This window comes from Theropithecus gelada, chromosome 16 (assembly GCF_003255815.1).
Source record: "Theropithecus gelada isolate Dixy chromosome 16, Tgel_1.0, whole genome shotgun sequence".
NCBI classification, from domain to species: domain Eukaryota; kingdom Metazoa; phylum Chordata; class Mammalia; order Primates; family Cercopithecidae; genus Theropithecus; species Theropithecus gelada.
The window spans coordinates 66,855,825-66,864,784 of record NC_037684.1 but is presented as its reverse complement, the minus strand read 5'-3'; positions in this window follow the sequence as shown (position 1 = coordinate 66,864,784).

The following is an 8,960-nucleotide window of genomic DNA, read 5'->3' as shown; positions in this document are numbered from 1 at the left end:
AACATGGTGAAACCCTGTCTCTAGTTATAATACAAAAAATTAGCCAGGTGTGGTGCAGGCGCCTGTAATCCCAGCTACTCCGGAAGCTGAGGCAGGAGAATCGCTTAAATCCAGGAGGTGGAGGTTCCAGTGAGCTGAGATCACGCCACTGCACTCCAGCCTGGCCAACAAGAGTGAAACTCTGTCTCAAAAAAAAAAAAAAAAAAAAAAAAGCAAATTTTCCTTTACTTCGGTGAAGGCATTTAGGTTTCTAAACGCTGACCTTTTGGCTTGTTTTTCAAAATTCTCTCATAAGCCGAATCACTAGTTGGAGCTACTAGATGAGCCACAGGTGCATCGTTTGTTAAATAATTGATGTCTTACAATAAATGACACCTTCAAAGGGAATATTTATCTTCCAAAGGACTTGTATCTAATTTCTATAAAAGTCAGCAGACGCTGAAAAATATAGTTGCGCAACACATGGGCCTCACAGATTGCATTTCTTTCTTTTATTCAACAAATAGTTTCTAGTCCAGACCATGTGTCAGGCACTAAGACAGGCCCTTGAGGTATAATAGTGAGCAAAATTGGACCCTACCTTTGACCTCATGGAGTTTACCAGATGATGGTACTTTTTCCGTAAAGTTTTCTGAATTCCGCTCCATTTCTTCTGAATCAGAGTCCTCAGGGCAGTGATTCTCAAATTTTAGTGCATTCCAAAATCATAGACTGCTGGGCCCTACGCCCCAGAGTTTCTGATTGTGTTGGTTGTAGGTAGGGCTTGGTAAGTTGCATTTCTAAGAAGTTCTCAGGTGATACTGATGCTGCTGGTCCGGGGATCACACTTTGTGAACTGCTGGCCTGGGATAGAACCCAAGCATCTGCAGGTGATTCTGATGTGTGTTCAGGGTTGAGAACCACTGGAATACCAGATTCCCATCAGTATGCTGGTTGCAGTGGAGGCAGGGAATTTCAAAATAAGCAGAAGTCCAGTGCCTGCTTCCAAGAAACCTGCACTGAGAAAGGAGAGATGAAACACAAAGTTGAAATGTTATGAACAATTGGAGCAGCTTGCTGGGTGTTATTACTATATGGACACAAAGGCTTCAGAAATGTGGAGTCTCAGTGGGGATTGTAATGGGTGGATAAATCTGCTGGTTCTTGAAAAGTGAGCAGCCTTTGGACTGGGAAAATAGGAAGTTATTAAGAAACAATTAACCTGCAGTTCATTTCCTTCTAATACGGTATAGGAAACAAACCCAAGTACTAGTAGTAGTGCTTGTGACTTCGTCACTTTATCAGTCACGGTTCTCCAGAGAAACAGAACAACTGAATATGTGTGTGTGTGTGTGTGTGTGTCTATATCTATACTTATATCTACACCTATGTCTCCTTGGCCCAGTCAATTTGATGCATTAAATTAACCATCACAGTCACCAAGATAAATTATAGTCACCAAGATAGATATTCATGTCATATTTCAGTAGTTGTAAATATTTTATTTTGTTTTTTTGACAGAGCCTTGCTCTGTTGCCTAGACTGGAATATAGTGGCATGATCTTGGCTCCCTGCAGCCTCTGCCTCCTGGGTTTAAGTGATTCTCCTGCCTCAGCCTCCCAAGTAGCTGAGATTACAGGTGCCCACCACCATGCCTGGCTAATTTTTGTATTTTAGTAAAGACAGGATTTTACCATGTTGACCAGGCTGATCTTGAACTCCTAACCTCAAGTGATCCACCTGCCTCAGCTTCCCAAAGTGCTGGGATTACAGGCGTGCCCAGCCAGTAGTTGTAGATATTTAAAAATATTATTTATAGGCATCAACACTTTGAAACTATAATACAGTCACGCACCACGCAATGGCACTTCAGTCAGCTAATAAAAACTTTCTGTTCCTAAGTTTTTGCCCACGAGACCTGAGTAGCTCAACCAACATCACGAGATTCAATTGAAGATAATTTCCAGAATTCAGTTTCTTTATTTCACTTAAATTATTGATTTTCCTGAATGCCACGTTAGAATCGTTTGCTTTAGTAAGATCTTAGCAGGGAGCACTTATCTATCTAAACACCCAGCTACCCCCGATGAGTCTGAATCATCCAAGAACAATAAGTAGCTCCGCCGTTCCTGCCTTTCTCCTAATTGCAAAGGGCACTTCGAGTTAAGCACATGCATGAGTGCTGGGCACACATAAACACACAGCGCACCCACATGTACACACGCCAGCATCTGATCTTTGTTTTATCCATTCTTCCCATAATTTTTACTTTGAAGACTGTTCGAGATTGGCCAGGTAATATTTTCCTACAAGGATATGATATATCTTGGGGGTTTCCAATGATCATTTTTGTTCTTATCACTCAAAGAAGAAATAATTTAGAACATTAAGCTAGAGTCTTCCACAGGGCAATCACAACAAAGCAAATGCCTGTGTTCACGAAGGTTTATAAAAGGGACAAAGGGTGAGAAAATCCATGAAAACGTCTGCCATCATGTTTTTCAACTAGACCAGAAGAACAACTGGGTCTCCAGCCTTTGGCTTCCTGAAGCTTGGCCTTTGGCCGCATTCCTTTTGAAGTGCTTCTTGAGACATGCCAAGTAGCAGCTTCTGCAAAGGACTAGTACTTTGGATGACATTACCATCCTTTCCTTCAAAAAAAAAAAAAAATTCTTCCTCAAGATCTAAAAATACTCCTCGGCCTTGGAATACAGCCTTGTTTTCATCAACTCCTGTCCACTGGACCAGTTGCTTGACCTGGGACAAACCAAAACCACAAAGAAAAAGCAGCAGTTTTGAGGAAGCTGATTCACATTTGGGTCTCTTTGAAATGTCCAGCTCACAGAAATAGCAGAAATCTTTCCTCCCTCACCCATGAGAATTCCATTGCCACCCTAAATTCATACTTCTTTTTTTCTTTTCTCTTTCAGGATTTGGGTTTGCATTTGTTTGTTGGTTTGTTTGTGGGGGCATAATCTTGGCAGGACAAGATGAAAATTATTTTGATCCAGTTTTTATTCTTGCAACTGAGAGAAGGAAAACAGAATTGGGTTAATTGAATACTTTTTCCATTCCTAAAAATTGACTTTGAAAAGCATCATAGTCAAGCAAAATTAAAATTTCTCAAAAAGTGTTGGTAGATTTTATTTTAAAGTAAGTATGAGATAATTTTGGTCCCCAATGATACAGCATTCTAAATTCATAGAAGTGTTGTTTTGGCTAATAGCCCCATATTTAGGGGTTAACTTTTGATTTTTGTAGAGATGGCGGGGGTGTCTCATTATGTTGCCCAGGCTGGTCTTGAACTCCTGGACTCAAACAGTCCTCCCACCTTGGTCTCCCAGAGTGCTGGGATTACAGATGTCAGTCACCGTGCCCAAGCCAAGAGGGTTAAATATTTTATTCAAGTCAAACTCTGGTGCCAAGCATTCAAGGCTCGTGGTTGTCACAAGCTGAGTGGGCTTGGCAGGGCAGGAAACACAACCCATAACTGTTTCCAGCTTCTATAGGCATCAGCAGGAGGAAGGACGCTGGTCACGGAAGTAGGAGAGGGGTTAAGTGCCCTGACTAATAGGATCAAGTATGGTCAAGGGTGGGAGATCATGAGCAGCAGGAGGCCAAAGGAGGAGGCCAAAGTGGCTGTGTGGATATGGGGCATGGAAAACTAATCTGAGAGTGTGGAACCGAGTGAAAGATAAGGAAAGAAGGGGTCTGTGGTCTGAGAACAAAGATAAAAAGGAGCTGCTCTGGTCAGCCTCATTTGGAGTTCTGGGCCAGAACATTTCTTCTTAACGAGTGAGGCCTGACAACAGCTTCTGATGCATCTGGCCTCAACTGTCTCCCTAGACTTCTTCCTTACACTTATGTTAGACTCTAGTCAGACAAGACTGCTCCGTCCTCCTCAAACCGACTTCAGCTTTTCTTCCTCCCACCTCAGTTCTTCCGGTTTCTGTTCTTGCACCTAGAACTTCTTTCTTCCTGGATCTCCATCTGTTAAATCCTACCCATTCCTTCATGGACTATCTCAGATGACACTTCCATGAGGCCTTCCCTGATCCTTCAACAAAATGCGACTTCTTCCTTAAAGAAATCTGCATATACTCTCACAGTCAGTGTGCTAATTTTGAAGAGACTGAGCAAACAGGATAGTAAAGGGTTTGTGGGGAATGCCCTCTCCTTTGGAGATTTACACTTAACATTTTCTACATTCTGGAATAACTATTGGCATATTTATCATTTTATCTTCCCCACAATATTGTAAGAAGCCTGACTAAGGCTAGCAGTTTATGAATGTACATCCTAACAGTCAACCTAAAGGCGTTAGAGCAATTCTGGAGTGAACAGCACTCAGGGTTAAATATATTAGACATTAAAAGCGATGGAGAATGGGGCAAGAAATCTTTGAGTTCCGCCCTGATTAGGTAAGCCGTATAATACCCCTCTAGATCATGGTTTCTTAGAGAAGAAAATGAAGAGAATTTATCTGTGCTATCCGTACCTCAGAGCTGTTGAAAGAGGTTCATTTTACAAGCTATAAAATGCCAGGTAAGTAGTGGCATTATCAGAATAATGCTTACTCCTTTGTCATCCAACCAACATGTATTGATGCCTAATATTTGACAGGCCTGAGGCCTATAGAGTTCATATACATACTGATTATGCCTCTTAATTGCCTAATCAAATTAACCTAATAAAAGATGGTAAGCGAATGTTGAAAGGTGCAGAAATGACTGCATTTTTTTTCTACATTCACTAGTAAGAAATCATTTTTCTTAACTTTCACTCTTTTGCTGTGCTTTTTCCAAATTTCTAGAATATTCATGTAACTATTTTACTTTTGTGGATAGAAAAACAAACAGACGTTAATTTAGTCTTAAGGGTGTTAGTTTTGCTTCTCCCAAATTTTTCCATGAAGGATCACCATACTCCCTTATTTACATGCAGATTACGTGCTTTGTGCTGGGGGAACTGCTGAAAGCTAGGCCCATCTTCCTCTCTCCTAAGCACTTAATAGAATGCTTTACATACAGCAAGTCTTTGGATTCTTGGATTTTGATATAGCACCCCCTCCAGCCACTTCCTGTGCAGTTCTACCCAAAAGTGCAAACAGATATAAACTTTCCTTTTTCCACTTATTTCAAATTAGGACTAAATAATGTATTATTTGAAAGCTAAATCTGGAACTAAAAGGAGTAATGCAATGCATGATAAAAATTATATTTGTAATTTATATATAAATGTATTTAAATAAATACTTAAATTTGAATATATGCATATATTTTTATTCAAATTATAAATGGCTCTAAATTATGTCTCTCAGTAACTTCAAATTATGAGCTCTCCTACAGGCCTCTTACTAGCCAAGTTTTTTCTTTATAAAGCAAATTTTCAGAAAGCTCTATGACTAGACATTTGGAAGTATAGCTCTCTATCAATGGGGCTTTATACATGTGGGTTACTGGTGCAAAGGTACAAAGTTTGAAACAGAAAACCAATGCATTCCTAGAAAACAACACCAACACTCATTAACAATGTGGATTGATGGGCCTGGAGTTTAGACTATGGAAAAAAGACAGAAGTGGTCACTGGGAAACTTTCCTCTTGAGTCCCGACTCTTCTAGAGCTTAATCTGCCATCTCTTTAATTCTTTTAATCCCATCTGTTCCTTTCTTCCAATATTTAGGGGGGATCCTGTTTTGACAAATCATCACTTTCAATTTTTAAAGCAATAATACATGCACCCAGCATAAAATTTTGAAAATACAAAAATGGTATGGTATGAAATGTCAGTCTCCCCTCCACCAAGTTACCTAACATTCAGTTCCCCTCTCCAAAGATCACCTGTTAACAAATTTCTTGATCAGTTTTCTATTTCCACCACCAACTCCCTAGCCTGGGCTCTCATTTCTTCATATCTTTCTTTCTTTTTTTTTTTTTTTTTTTTTTTGAGAAGGAGTCTTGCTCTGTCACCAGGCTGCAGTGCAATGGTGCCATCTTGGCTCACTGCAACCTCCACCACCACCCCCAGGTTCAAAAGCGATTCTTCTACCTCAGCCTTCCAAATAGCTGGGATTACAGGTGCCAGCGATCACACCCAGCTAATTTTTGTGTTTTTAGTAGAGACGGGGTTTCACCATGTTGGCCAGGCTGGTCTCAAACTCCTGACCTCAGGTGATCCACCCGTCTCAGCCTCCCAAAGTGCTGGGATTACAGGCATGAGCCACCACGCCCAGCATCTTCACACCTTTCTTAATGTAATAGCTGACATGAGTTTGTCTCTCTGTCTGGGCCAAACTGCCTTTTCTCTATCTGATGGAATAATTGAGAAAAATGTCTGAATAGGAGCTGGATTTTGATAAAATCAAACAATAATATGAAAGAGAGGAGGGCATTCCATGGTGGCAGTGGGGAGTTTACCGGAGAGCCTGCCATATAGTCGTGCTGTGCAAATGTTTATTGAGTAACTGAAATGATCAAGGGGGCACGTCTAGTTATAGAGATCAGAAAAAAAACTAGTTTCACTTCCGCAGAGACTTCAGAATAAGAACTAACAAACTGTGGGGGGCAATAGTAATCACAATTGTTAATATCAGTTGAACGAGTGATGGGTACCAGTCACTGTTTTCACCTTCTAAGCACTTTCGTGTCTTATTGACTCCTCACAAACCCCTATGAGGTAGCACTTCCTTATCCCTTGTATAGAGCAGGAGGCTGAGTCTTGAGAAGGTTTAGTAAATTTCCAAGGATATCCAGCTGGTATGTAGTCAAAAGTTAAACCCAGGTACCAATTTCAGTTGTTGGGGACAAGAATGATTAGGATAAAGAAACCTGGAACATCTGGGGATTTACAAACTAGAATTCCGGGGCAGTTTCTACATGTCAGCACTATCCTAAGTGTTGATGAGGATTGAGTAGATGCAGAAAATATAGATCCTTTTCTCAAAGGATTTATACACTATATCTTTTAAAGGCTGCCATCACTTGTTCTGAAGGTGACTTGAGCCATCTATTAGTGCTCTCTTGATTTCTTAGATTGTAATCTTCCTGAAGACCAGATCAGTGGCTGCTACTCTCTCTGAATCTCCTTGCATTGTCTATGCCATGCAAGGAGATTCAGAGAGAGTAGCAGCACTCTTAAATTAGCTCATTCTCAAGCTGTCACCACACCAAAATGTGACAGATATTCCCAGGTGTGAGCAATGCAAAGTAGAAAGCCCCTGACTTATTGCAGCAGTGGTCCACTTTACATAGTGGACATAGTGGAAAAGATGATCCCAAATGACATATTCCTTAAGCCCTCGTTCTCAGAGAACATTTAACAGTCACAGATCATGAGCCGAGTGGCACAGGAACAATTAAGGTGTGTCTCTCAACCACTGGGAACAAGGCTTTGCATTTTCTTGTTTACAGTCAAAAACAATGTATTAGACAGCTGCTACCTATAGAAGACAGTATTCACTGAAGGAGTTTACCAACTGAGGAAACAGAATACAGAACCACGGGTTGGCTTAAAAGTGAAGATCGGGCCAGGCGTGGTAGCTCACGCCAGTAATTCCAGCACTTTGGGAGGCTGAGGTGGGTGGATCACAAGGTCAGGAGATCGAGACCATCCTGGCTAACACAGTGAAACCCTGTCTCTACTAAAAATACAAAAAATTAGCCAGGCATGGTGGCATGTGCCTGTAGTCCCACCTACTTGGGAGGCTGAGGCAGGAGAATTGCTTGAACCCAGGAGGTGGAGGTTGCAGTGAGCCGGGATCATGCCACTGCATTCCAGCCTGGGCGACAGAGTGAGACTCTGTTTCAAAAAAAAAGTGAGGATCATTTCGTAAATAACATAAAATAAGAAATATTTAATAAATCATAAGGAAAATGTCCATCAGCAGCAGAGATGGAACAAGAGAATATTAAACTATTGCTGTGGGCACTAAAAATGGCTGTTTAGTTTGAAAAAACAGCTCCACAGCTCACCTTAAAACAGAACTTCCCAACCAGTGTGTCTTGGTATCAAAAAGGTAACTGATGTGCCATAAAATGTTGATCTCTTCAGTCTCAGAATGGCTGGATGGGTAGGGGGGACCACAGCCTTGGGAGGTGGCTCCTAGCTGGGAGAAGGCTGACCAAGGTTTCCCCAGAGTGTTGACTGGGCTGCATTCGAGTTTGACAGCATAACCTATGATCCCCACGGGAGGCAAGCACAATGGTGGTGTTTGCCATGTGCTGGATGGACTTCAGCAGCCAGCTGAGAATGGAATGCTGTCTTCTGCAGTCAAGAGACCCCTGGAATTGCTGGGAGGATTGGTGTTCCAGGATGCCTGGGACAAGGCATGCTGCCCAGAGAGCACCAGCCAGAGTAAAGGTGCCAGAAGGCTAAGTAGGTTGTACTGGAAGAGGTAGCTCATGGTAATAGCTCCAAACCTTAGACTTTGAATAGATCAGGTACTTCCTGTGTATTTGCGACTGGGGTGCCCTTTGACCAATCTAGCAACTGATGAGTCCTTTAACCCATGAAGTTTTTGAAGATTAGAGCTTCATTATCCTTTGAAATATTTGATATGAAAGAGAGAGTTCAAATGGATTAAAAACTTATTTTCAATATACTAGAATATTCAACATTATATTTTTCAATGAAGGAAAAGAGCTGGTAAATTTTAAAAATACTTCAACAGTTGTAAATTACTTGGTTTTCCATTTTCATCCCTCTTTCTTGGACAAAGATCCCCACTGTGGTAATTATCAAGAACGCAGATACTGTTTATATCATTTTTGAAAATTTGATCAGGAAATTTGTGTCATATTTCAAGTATAAAGTCAGATACAAACAAGTTTTATTTGTGGGATATAGCTCACATTTTTCCTTAGGATTTTCAAGAAGATATTATTTGTAAGTTTCTGACATATTCAGTATTTAATATTTTCCTTAATGCTATGTGTATCATAGTTATTATATTACATAAAGGAATGTAAAAAATTTAAAAATA